General features: G+C 39.3%; 1 long non-coding RNA gene across 1 annotated transcript; it reads left to right on the top strand.

Moving 5' to 3' along the window:
* The first annotated feature begins 10,455 nt into the window (after nt 1-10,455).
* On the top strand, nt 10,456-12,295 carry LOC127120355 (uncharacterized). Its single transcript, XR_007803186.1, has 2 exons — nt 10,456-10,571; nt 12,054-12,295. It is a non-coding gene; the product is annotated as an uncharacterized LOC127120355 (long non-coding RNA).
* Nucleotides 12,296-12,680: the final 385 nt, after the last annotated feature.

The raw sequence follows: 12,680 nt of genomic DNA, 5'->3' as shown, positions 1-12,680 counted from the left end.
CATGCCCAGAAATCAAAATCGAGTATACCATTAGCATCATCAGACATCAAGCAACAAGAATATGGTGTCCATTTTCGTTAACTCATCATGAATAGAGCAAATCGAGCTAAAACTTGTTTGAACATAAACAATGAAATTCACTTTTCTCACAGCATACTCAACCATTTCAAACCATTTAAAGTTCATGAAAATCAGCACAACACAAACTAGCTAAAACATGGCATGGCATAGAGAATGAAGAGATCGAGATTTTACTTGTTTTTTGAAGAAAGTCGAGATGCGGTGGTACTTTGATGGATATGAGTGCAAACAGATGGCCCTTGTGCTTTATGTTGATGGATGATGAAGTTCTTTAAGCTCAAGAGTGCTTGGAGATGAATGAATCACGATCTGCCATTGGGAGAGCTTGAAGAAAACAGAGCTTGAAATGATGGTTCCAGCTGGTAAATGATGTTGCAAAAAGCTTCTAAATATTGTGCAAATGAAGAAAACAATGAAGAGGATTCGTGTGTTTTAAAGCTTTTGGCAGAAAAAAAACAAAGTGGAAAAATGCAAGAATGAGAATGTGAGTTGCTGCTCTCGTGTGGCTGCAGTCTTCCTAGGGTTCAAATGAGCAGAAAAATTGCTTATAAGGGTCTGTTTAGCATTGGTTTAGGAAGTGCTAAACTTGCTTAGCTCAAAATGAAGTATTTGCATTTTTGCTAATTTGGAAATAAGTGGATATGGAGGGTGTATGTTGCACGAATGGGCCTTGAAACCAGCTGCCAACAGACCAAAATTCTGCTGTTTGAACTCTGCTCATGAATTGCTCACTTGGTTTTGTTTATGTGAAGCCAATTGCACAATTTGCCACTTTTTGCATTTTGGTCCAAAATGGTGGTGTAATGGTGGTATGTGCATGAATTTAAGCTTGGAGCAAGTTTCAAATGACATATGAAGCAAATCCCAATTGGCAAAATGGTGAAAAAATCAATGAATCAAAAAGTCAAAGTTTGGTCAAACTTGAAAATGCATAAAGTCAAGGCCAAAAATGCCATTTTGATTGGTAAGGTTTTGGTTCATGAAATTTATATTTTTGGAAATAGGAGGAAAAATGTGGTTTGTAGGAAAAAACCCCACCAAATTTGGCCTTATGGTTCATGAGATATGGCTTGTTGAAGTTCACAAATTTTTGAAATTGAATTGATCATATCTTGCAAACCACACATGGGATTTGAGAGTTCTTGTACTTTTTGAAAATGGGAGAACAAGATCTTCAACTTTCATGTTGGGCAAAAATTCATTTGAAGCTTGTATCATGATGTAAGTTGAGGATCAAGAAGTTTCCATTTTTGGCAGTTGAAATTACAGGTCCACTTTCTATTTCTGGAAATTTCTGATTTGACTTCAAATTCTTCCATGATGAGGTTGGACATGATATATGAGGCTTATATAAGTATGAATGAACTTCTTCAAATCAATTCTATCCATCAAATCATTGATTAAATCAACAGTTGACCAAGTTTGACTTTTCTGTTGACTTTTCTAGGGTTTTGGATGACTGGAGCATTTCTGATGAATTCCAAACCCTAATTCCTTGAGACCTTGACTTCAAATGATGTCCCAAGATGTATGAACTTTTGATTATTGATCATGGTGCCCAAATTCTGCAAGAATGGCCACCATCCACTGCTTTGACTGACTGTTGACTGTCTTTGACCTAATTGCTGATGATTGCTTCAACTGCAAGCAACAAGGTTAGACTGACAATATTTTTGTACTTTTTGAATGATAAACATATGAAAGCAAAGATATACAAATGCAAAGTATGCTTGGTGACCAAGAAACAACCCACAAGGCAATCTACCCACTAGGAGGGAAGCTAGGGCATGCAGTGATCCTTGAGGCCATGATATGATATGATATGGGCCATGAGGGATCTTAGGGCCCAAAATTGGGGTCTTACACATTTGCCTAACTCTTTTGTAGGTAGGGCATGATCTCCATTGATCTATCAAGTTCACATATAGGGTTTGAGACCCTCATGACAAAGAGCACAACCATGAATTGATACAAGAATGGTTATGAACATCATATATGAGTTCCAATGGTTTCTACATGTTATATTGATCAAGTTTTCTTCAAGAGTTTGAGGGTGCTTTGCCTTGGAAACCCTAGTTGGATTGGGTATCTTGAGTAACTTCTCCAACAAGCTATCTTGCCATTTGATCAAATATCTCAAGGTACACTTCAAATTTCATCATCTTATGCATATATGGTCTACCATGAGCCTATAAAGTCAAGAGAATTAAAGATTAGCAAGTTGGTTGGTGGTGGTTGGCCAGAGGAATTCAGCTGATCAAAACTGGGTCTCCCTAGACCCTCTCTCCTACAATTTTCACCATATGAAAATTATTCCAAGAGAAAACTTACTCTAAGTTACATTACAAACAACTTTCATGTTGAGACCTAGAGCTAGTTTTACTTGGAAAATCATTTTCTATGTTGAAACATTATAGGTCATTTTGTCTAAACCCTAATTTGAAAGTCAACTTCCCAAGGACATAACTTGCTCAATTTTATGAGATGAAAGATTTCCAAGTGACACAATCAAATTTAAGATGTATACTTCAACTTTGATGTTTGGAGTGAGAGCTTATTCAACTTTTATGAGCATGTGATATGAGGCTACATTATAGGTCACTTTTGACCTATACCATTGAACAAGTGATTTTTCCAAACTTCAAAAATGCATAACTCTATCATTTCAAATCCAAATGACATGAAATGGGTGACCATTTTTAAGGCCTTTGAAAGATATACAACTTTGATGAAGACACGTTTCTCATTTGAAGCTCACATAAAAATTTAAGCAAGGTGGAATATTGAGATATATGGCTTGACACTTAGAAAAAATTTCAACATGTTGAAATTTCCAAACTTCCACCTCAAAATTCATCATGATCCAAGCTTCAAATGGAAAAGTGTTGAACATGAAAGTTGTTCCTCTTGATCTAACCTTTCCAAAAAGTCAAAGTTCATCTATTTTGGACAAGAATTTCTAGGGCTACGCATGACATGAACATGGTATCATCATTTGGCAAAGATCAAACTTCAAATCTTCACACACACTTGCCTTGCAATCCAAGTTGATTTCAGACCCTCTCACACTCATTTGTGGACCTTAAGCAATGATCTCATGGGCCTGTACACGCCCATGCACCCATGCATCATCAATTATCAATTTTGGAAAGTGAATTTGAAGGTGCAATTATCACTTGATGCAGCTATAAATAGAGCCCCTTCTGCTGAGAATTGAACACACAGTGCGTGCCAGCTTTTCCCCCCCATTGAAACCCACTCATTCAAAAGGAAAACCTGATAAATTTCAACTTGAAATTTGAGTTTGAATCTCAACTGTTGGAGATTCAAAAACTCCAGGATCCAAAGCCTTGCAACCTCATCAATCACTTATTGCTAGCTTCTAAAGTGTGATCAGATCATGTTTGGAGCAAGCAACATCAAGAATTGCACTGCATTGAAGGTAATTTTTAGAAAACTTCATCTCTTCGATTCTCTCTCAATCTTGCTCAATTTTCTTGATTCTTTGGTTGTCTGAAGTCCTACCAATGTAGGCAATTAGATTGAGTTGCTTAGTGTAACACCCCAATTAAAATAAGATAATTATTTAATTTAAATTAATATTTTATTTATTAATTTAATTGAATAATTGGAAGTTGGATTATTATTATTATTTTGGAATAATCATTATTGGGTTATTATTTTATTGGAATAAAATAAGTTGGAATAATAAAAAGTCCCATTTTGGTAAAAAGGGTTTTCACGTGAAAAGGAAAAGAGAGAAGCGGCTGAAAGTGGAAAAGGGCAAAAAGGCAGAGCAAGAGAAGAGGAAAAAGCTTGAAGCTAACGGAAGTGCCGGATTAACTCAGGTAAGGGGGGTTTATCATCGATTAACGGGTATTATGGGATGATATGTACTGGGTAGTAATAAACTATTGTTTTACCTCTGATTAGATTGATGTATGCTGAAAATGGGGAAATATTGGATGAACGAAATTGGGATTTTTTTTTTATAGAAGGAATTCGTAGAAATTATATGTAGTGATGTTAGGATTTGTGAAATCGAATAGGGGATGATTCGGGTTAGATGATATGAGTAATATTGTGTGAAATTTGGACTGTGGAAGGGTGAATTGGATAGATCTCGTAGCAGAGAAAGCCATTGCAGATCTGAGAGTTCTGGTTTCTGGTCATACGCGTATGGCACTAGGCAATACGCGTATGAGATGGCTGGTACGCATATGGATGAGGCCTTACGCGTATGAGTGAAAAAGATGATATTTTGAACGTAAATTGGTCTCTGTTGGTACGCGTAATGGGAGATTGTTACGCGTAGCATACGCGTATGAGACAGGTGATACGCGTATGGGTTGGGCGAGGAAATGCGCAATACGCGTATGAGAGTGGGCAGTACGCGTATGGACTTGGTCAGGTTTGGGCAATACGCGTATGGGCATAGGCAATACGCGTATGGGCAGAATTGTGATTTTCTGTGCTGTTGTTGTGCAGTTTTTGGTTGTTTAGGCTGAGTGATGTACTTAGCTGATGTATGATGTAGCAGGGATCATTTCCCGTTGTTTGAGTAGTATAGGTATTAGTAGAGTGTGCTAATACTGTATTTGATTATGTGGCATGATGTGATATGCTTTTGTGATAAAATGTATTAATGATGTGTGATGATATGCATGATGCTGTGAATGTATCAGTTATGTATGCATTTGTGAATAGACTGTTTTATGGCTTAGAGTGTGAGCTTATGTCTATTCTTGAATTGTTGTTGTTGTTGTTGCATTGCTAGGTGATTAGCATGCATATTCTAGCCTTTGGGGCTGTAGCTAATTCCCATGGTGAGGAATTAGTGAGTGAATCATTGTGGAATTGTTGTTGATGTTTGCATGCTAGATGATTAGCTTGCATAGTCTAGCCTTCGGGGCTGTAGCTAATTCCCATGGTGAGGAATTAGTGAGTGAGTCACTAGGTCTCAAATGAGTGGGACTAGTGAGCTTAGTAGCCGTATCTGGATTTGATCGGTGAGCTTGAACTGTATGTTCAAGAATAGTCGGTACCGCATGTGTGGAGTCTCATTGCATAATGAATGTATGGCATATAATATGAATGGATGTATTCCAGTATTATATGTGTGTTGTGTGTTGTGTTGTTGATGTTGAGTATGGTTGAGATTATACATATGCTATATGTTACTGTTGAATATGATGTTTGAACGGATATTGCCGTTGCTGAGTGCGTAGTCTGATTAGGGTGAATTGATGTGTTATTTACTTAGCATTACATGTTGTTCTATAATGCTTATTATATTGATTGAGGAACTCACCCTTACAACTATTTTTCAGGTAACGAGCAGTGAGTGAGTAGAAGCTAGTGCTATGGAGTCTAGTGTCGTCCTTAGTGGGTCATGCTCTGGTAGATGTAACATCGGGAGGGGATGTTTGACTATGTTTTAATTTAGTTGTTGATCAACTTTACATGAGATGTAGTACATGATTTGAATGTCGATGTTTTGTATCCGCTGCGAATTATGCAAAAGAGTCTTATTTTGATTTAATAAATGAGCATGACAGGATATTTTGATAAATGTTGTGAAATGAGTGTGTGACACCCTTCGGGGCATAATTACTCTGATTGATATGTTATTATTTTACTTAAAATATTGTGGGGTATTTAGAAGGGTGTTACATTAGTGGTATCAGAGCATAGTCGGTCGAGTCGAGTCGTAATTATTCTGTTTCCCCTGTACGGGATAGGTGTTGTATAACCCTATCAGTACTCATTGTTTTAGTTGTTTGGGTTTCAGAATAGAGATGGCTGGAAGAGGTAGAGATGATGCTGCAATTGCTGAGGCTCTGGGTATGCTAGCTGGAGTACTTGGAGGAAATCCGAATGTTGTGGGAATGGGAGCTGCTCGTCAACTGAGTGAGTTCCAGAAGAACAATCCTCCAATGTTCAAGGGAGCATACGATCCAGATGGTGCTCAGAAGTGGTTGAAGGAGATTGAGAGGATCTTCCGAGTGACTGAGTGTGTCGATAACCAGAAGGTCAGGTTCGGTACGCATATGCTGTCAGAAGAAGCTGATGATTGGTGGGTTGCTACCCGCACTGAGTTGGAAACTGCTGGGAATGCTGAAATCACTTGGGCTGTGTTCAGAGAGAGATTCCTGAGGAAGTATTTTCCAGAGGATGTTAGAGGGAAGAAAGAGATAGAGTTCTTGGAATTGAAGCAGGGTAACAAGTCTGTTACTGAGTATGCTGCTAAGTTCACAGAGCTGTCAAAGTATTATACTCCCTACAGTGAGGCTACTGGGGAATTTTCCAAATGTGTGAAGTTTGAGAACGGGTTGCGTCCCGAGATCAAGCAGGCGATTGGATATCAGCGGATCAGGGTGTTTTCTGATTTGGTTGACTGTTGCAGGATTTTCGAACAGGATTCCAAGGCTAGAGCAGAGAGCTGATAGGAAAGGTAAGAATCAGATTGATCGTGGGAAACCGTATGCAGCTGGCAAAGGTTTCCAGAGGCAGAGTGGGATGAAGAGGCCTAGTGGGGGAGACTCTAGTGCTCCTGTTAAGTGTTATAGATGTGGTCGGGCTGGACATCGTGTTCATGAGTGTACCAGTGCTGAGATGAAGTGTTTCAAGTGTGGAAGAGGTGGTCATTTGGCTGCAGAGTGTCGGTTGAAGACTGTGACTTGTTTCAACTGTGGAGAAGTGGGTCATATCAGTCCACAGTGTCCTAAGCCGAAGAAAGAGAATCAGTCAGGAGGCAAGGTCTTTGCTTTATCAGGTTCTGAGACTTCTGCAGATGATCGTTTGATCCGAGGTACGTGTTATATTAATGGCTTTCCTCTTGTAGCTATTATTGACACAGGTGCGACTCATTCTTTTATATCCTTGGATTGTGCTGTGAAACTTAAGTTAGAGATATCTGAGATGTTGAGTAGTATGGTGATTGATACTCCTGCGAAGGGTTCAGTGACTACTACTTCAGTTTGTTTAAGTTGCCCTTTGAGTATTTTTGGTAGGGATTTTAGGATAGACCTTGTGTGTCTTCCACTAGTGCAGATTGATGTTATTCTGGGCATGAACTGGTTGGTGTTTAACCGAGTCTATATCAATTGTTTTGATAAGACTGTGATCTTTCCTGAGGTTGAGGAAGAAAAGAGTTTGTTTCTATCAGCAAGGCAAGTGAATGAGGAAGTAGCTGATGGGGCGGAGTTGTTTATGCTGTTAGCGACTTTGGAAGCTAAAGATAAACTGGTGATTGGCGATCTCGCTGTGGTGTGTGATTTTCCTGATGTGTTTCCGGAAGAAGTGAATGAATTACCGCCAGAGCGTGAAGTTGAGTTCTCGATTGATTTGGTACATGGTACTAGGCCAATATCGATGGCTCCGTACCGTATGTCTGCTGTTGAGTTAACTGAATTGAAGAGTCAGTTGGAAGATTTGTTGGATAAGAAATTTATTCGTCCGAGTGTGTCACCGTGGGGTGCTCCAGTGTTATTGGTTAAGAAGAAAGAAGGTACTATGAGGTTGTGTGTGGACTACAGGCAACTGAATAAAGTGACGATCAAGAATCGGTATCCTTTACCGAGGATTGATGATTTAATGGATCAATTGGTTGGTGCTAGTGTGTTCAGCAAAATAGATTTGAGATCTGGGTATCATCAGATACGTGTGAAAACTGAAGATATTCAGAAGACTGCTTTCAGAACAAGGTATGGACATTATGAGTATTCTGTAATGCCTTTTGGTGTGACTAATGCGCCTGGAGTATTTATGGAGTATATGAATAGGATTTTCCATCCGTACCTAGACAAGTTTGTGGTAGTGTTTATTGATGACATTTTGGTGTATTCGAAATCTGAAGAAGAGCATGCTGAGCATTTGAGAGTGGTTTTGGGAGTTCTACGAGAAAAGAAGTTATTTGCTAAACTGTCTAAGTGTGAATTTTGGTTAGAAGAAGTTAGTTTTCTTGGTCATGTAATTTCAAGAGGTGGTGTTGCTGTTGATCCTTCTAAGATAGAAGCGGTGTCTAAGTGGGAAGCTCCGAAGTCAGTTTCTGAGATAAGGAGTTTTCTTGGACTTGCAGGTTATTATAGAAAATTCATTGAGGGATTTTCCAAGTTGGCGTTACCGTTGACAATGTTGACTAGAAAGGGGCAAGCGTTTGTTTGGGATTCAAAATGTGAAGAAGGTTTCCAAGAGTTAAAGAAAAGGTTGACTACTGCTCCTATCCTGATATTACCGAGTTCGTCGGAATCATTCGAGGTTTATTGTGATGCTTCATTGTTGGGTTTAGGTGGTGTGTTGATGCAGAATAAGCAGGTTATAGCTTATGCTTCGAGACAGCTAAGGGTTCATGAGAGGAACTATCCGACACATGATTTAGAGTTGGCAGCCGTGGTATTTGTTCTGAAGTTATGGAGGCATTACTTGTACGGGTCAAGATTTGAAGTTTACAGTGACCATAAGAGTTTAAAGTATTTGTTTGATCAGAAAGAGCTGAATATGAGACAGAGGAGATGGTTAGAATTTCTGAAGGATTATGACTTTGGTTTGAATTACCATCCGGGTAAAGCAAACGTAGTAGCTGATGCGTTGAGCCGGAAATCATTGCATATGTCTATGTTAATGGTTAGGGAATTGGATTTAATTGAGCAGTTTAGAGACTTGAGTTTGGTGTGTGAGAGTACTCACAATAGTGTTAAATTGGGGATGTTGAAGTTAACGAGTAGGATTCTGGATGAGATCAGAGAGGGTCAGAAATCCGATATGCTTTTGGTTGATAAATTGACTCTAGTGAATCAAGGTCAAGGTGGGGAATTCAGAGTTGACGAGAATGGTGTTTTGAGATTTGGTAATCGGGTGTGTATTCCGGATGTTACTGAGCTTAAGAAGAGCATTCTTGAAGAAGGACATCGTAGTGGTTTGAGTATTCATCCTGGAGCTACGAAGATGTATCATGATTTGAAGAAGTTATTTTGGTGGCCGGGAATGAAGAGAGAAATTGCGAGTTTTGTTTATTCCTGTTTGACTTGTCAGAAGTCAAAGATTGAGCATCAGAAGCCGTCTGGGCTAATGCAACCGTTGGCTATTCCAGAGTGGAAGTGGGATAGTATCAGTATGGATTTTGTTTCTGGTTTGCCGAGGACAAGTAAGAATTTTGAGGCTATTTGGGTGATTGTTGATAGATTGACGAAGTCGGCTCATTTCATTCCGATCAGAATGGATTATCCGTTAGAGAGGCTGGCTGAGTTGTATATTGAGAAGATCGTAAGTTTGCATGGTATTCCGTCGAGTATTGTTTCGGACAGAGATCCTAGATTTACATCGAAATTTTGGGAAGGTTTGCAGAGAGCTTTGGGAACTAAGCTGAGATTGAGTTCTGCATACCATCCGCAGACTGATGGTCAGACTGAGAGGACGATTCAGTCATTAGAGGATCTTTTGAGAGCTTGTGTTTTGGAAAAGGGAGGTGCTTGGGATTGTTATTTGCCTTTGATTGAGTTTACCTACAACAATAGTTTTCATTCGAGTATTGGTATGGCACCGTTTGAAGCTTTGTATGGTAGGAGATGTCTGACACCTTTATGTTGGTATGAGTCCGGTGAGAGTGCTGTGGTTGGACCGGAGATTGTTCAACAAACTACGGAAAAGATTAAGATGATTCAGGAGAAGATGAGAATTGCTCAGAGTCGTCAGAAGAGTTATCATGATAAGAGGAGGAAGTCACTTGAGTTCCAAGAGGGAGATCATGTGTTTCTTCGTGTTACTCCGATAACTGGTGTTGGTCGAGCTTTGAAGTCGAAGAAGTTGACACCTCGATTTATTGGTCCTTATCAGATTTTGGAGAGGATAGGAGAGGTAGCCTATCGTATCGCTTTACCGCCATCGCTTGCGAATTTGCATGAGGTTTTTCATGTGTCTCAGTTGAGGAGGTACATTCATGATCCGTCGCATGTAGTCCAAATAGATGATGTGCAGGTGAGAGATAACCTGACTGTGGAAACATCACCTATGAGGATCGAGGATCGAGAATTGAAGCAGTTGCGGGGTAAAGAGATTGCCTTGGTGAAGGTAGCTTGGGGAGGACCAGCAGGTGGCAATGTGACTTGGGAACTTGAGAGCCAGATGAAGGAGTCTTATCCGGAGTTGTTCGCTTGAGGTATGTTTCCGAGGACGAAAACTCTTTTAGTGGGGGAGAGTTGTAACACCCCAATTAAAATAAGATAATTATTTAATTTAAATTAATATTTTATTTATTAATTTAATTGAATAATTGGAAGTTGGATTATTATTATTATTTTGGAATAATCATTATTGGGTTATTATTTTATTGGAATAAAATAAGTTGGAATAATAAAAAGTCCCATTTTGGTAAAAAGGGTTTTCACGTGAAAAGGAAAAGAGAGAAGCGGCTGAAAGTGGAAAAGGGCAAAAAGGCAGAGCAAGAGAAGAGGAAAAAGCTTGAAGCTAACGGAAGTGCCGGATTAACTCAGGTAAGGGGGGTTTATCATCGATTAACGGGTATTATGGGATGATATGTACTGGGTAGTAATAAACTATTGTTTTACCTCTGATTAGATTGATGTATGCTGAAAATGGGGAAATATTGGATGAACGAAATTGGGATTTTTTTTTTATAGAAGGAATTCGTAGAAATTATATGTAGTGATGTTAGGATTTGTGAAATCGAATAGGGGATGATTCGGGTTAGATGATATGAGTAATATTGTGTGAAATTTGGACTGTGGAAGGGTGAATTGGATAGATCTCGTAGCAGAGAAAGCCATTGCAGATCTGAGAGTTCTGGTTTCTGGTCATACGCGTATGGCACTAGGCAATACGCGTATGAGATGGCTGGTACGCATATGGATGAGGCCTTACGCGTATGAGTGAAAAAGATGATATTTTGAACGTAAATTGGTCTCTGTTGGTACGCGTAATGGGAGATTGTTACGCGTAGCATACGCGTATGAGACAGGTGATACGCGTATGGGTTGGGCGAGGAAATGCGCAATACGCGTATGAGAGTGGGCAGTACGCGTATGGACTTGGTCAGGTTTGGGCAATACGCGTATGGGCATAGGCAATACGCGTATGGGCAGAATTGTGATTTTCTGTGCTGTTGTTGTGCAGTTTTTGGTTGTTTAGGCTGAGTGATGTACTTAGCTGATGTATGATGTAGCAGGGATCATTTCCCGTTGTTTGAGTAGTATAGGTATTAGTAGAGTGTGCTAATACTGTATTTGATTATGTGGCATGATGTGATATGCTTTTGTGATAAAATGTATTAATGATGTGTGATGATATGCATGATGCTGTGAATGTATCAGTTATGTATGCATTTGTGAATAGACTGTTTTATGGCTTAGAGTGTGAGCTTATGTCTATTCTTGAATTGTTGTTGTTGTTGTTGCATTGCTAGGTGATTAGCATGCATATTCTAGCCTTTGGGGCTGTAGCTAATTCCCATGGTGAGGAATTAATGAGTGAATCATTGTGGAATTGTTGTTGATGTTTGCATGCTAGATGATTAGCTTGCATAGTCTAGCCTTCGGGGCTGTAGCTAATTCCCATGGTGAGGAATTAGTGAGTGAGTCACTAGGTCTCAAATGAGTGGGACTAGTGAGCTTAGTAGCCGTATCTGGATTTGATCGGTGAGCTTGAACTGTATGTTCAAGAATAGTCGGTACCGCATGTGTGGAGTCTCATTGCATAATGAATGTATGGCATATAATATGAATGGATGTATTCCAGTATTATATGTGTGTTGTGTGTTGTGTTGTTGATGTTGAGTATGGTTGAGATTATACATATGCTATATGTTACTGTTGAATATGATGTTTGAACGGATATTGCCGTTGCTGAGTGCGTAGTCTGATTAGGGTGAATTGATGTGTTATTTACTTAGCATTACATGTTGTTCTATAATGCTTATTATATTGATTGAGGAACTCACCCTTACAACTATTTTTCAGGTAACGAGCAGTGAGTGAGTAGAAGCTAGTGCTATGGAGTCTAGTGTCGTCCTTAGTGGGTCATGCTCTGGTAGATGTAACATCGGGAGGGGATGTTTGACTATGTTTTAATTTAGTTGTTGATCAACTTTACATGAGATGTAGTACATGATTTGAATGTCGATGTTTTGTATCCGCTGCGAATTATGCAAAAGAGTCTTATTTTGATTTAATAAATGAGCATGACAGGATATTTTGATAAATGTTGTGAAATGAGTGTGTGACACCCTTCGGGGCATAATTACTCTGATTGATATGTTATTATTTTACTTAAAATATTGTGGGGTATTTAGAAGGGTGTTACACTTAGAGGTCAAATCGAAGCAACTCAGTTGACACACCTCAAAATTCAACTCCTCATATCTTTCTATATATGTGGAGTTAGTCAAAATTGAGGTGATATTCATGATCTACGCCATTTTTCCTTTCAGATCATGTCCTCCTTTTTTATTCTGGTGATGGTTGAAGGTGGACCAGTCCGGTGAGGTCCATCGGAGAAGAAGACCGGAGCTACAGCTCCGGCCGTGTGTTGGCACGTCTCCAACCATAGGATCCATTTAAATTGTTTTAATCTTGAGCGTTGTTTCT

This window comes from Lathyrus oleraceus, chromosome 2 (genome assembly GCF_024323335.1).
Source record: "Lathyrus oleraceus cultivar Zhongwan6 chromosome 2, CAAS_Psat_ZW6_1.0, whole genome shotgun sequence".
NCBI classification, from domain to species: Eukaryota; Viridiplantae; Streptophyta; class Magnoliopsida; order Fabales; family Fabaceae; genus Lathyrus; species Lathyrus oleraceus.
Note: the sequence above shows the minus strand (reverse complement) of the source record. Positions and strands in the feature narration are given on the sequence as shown.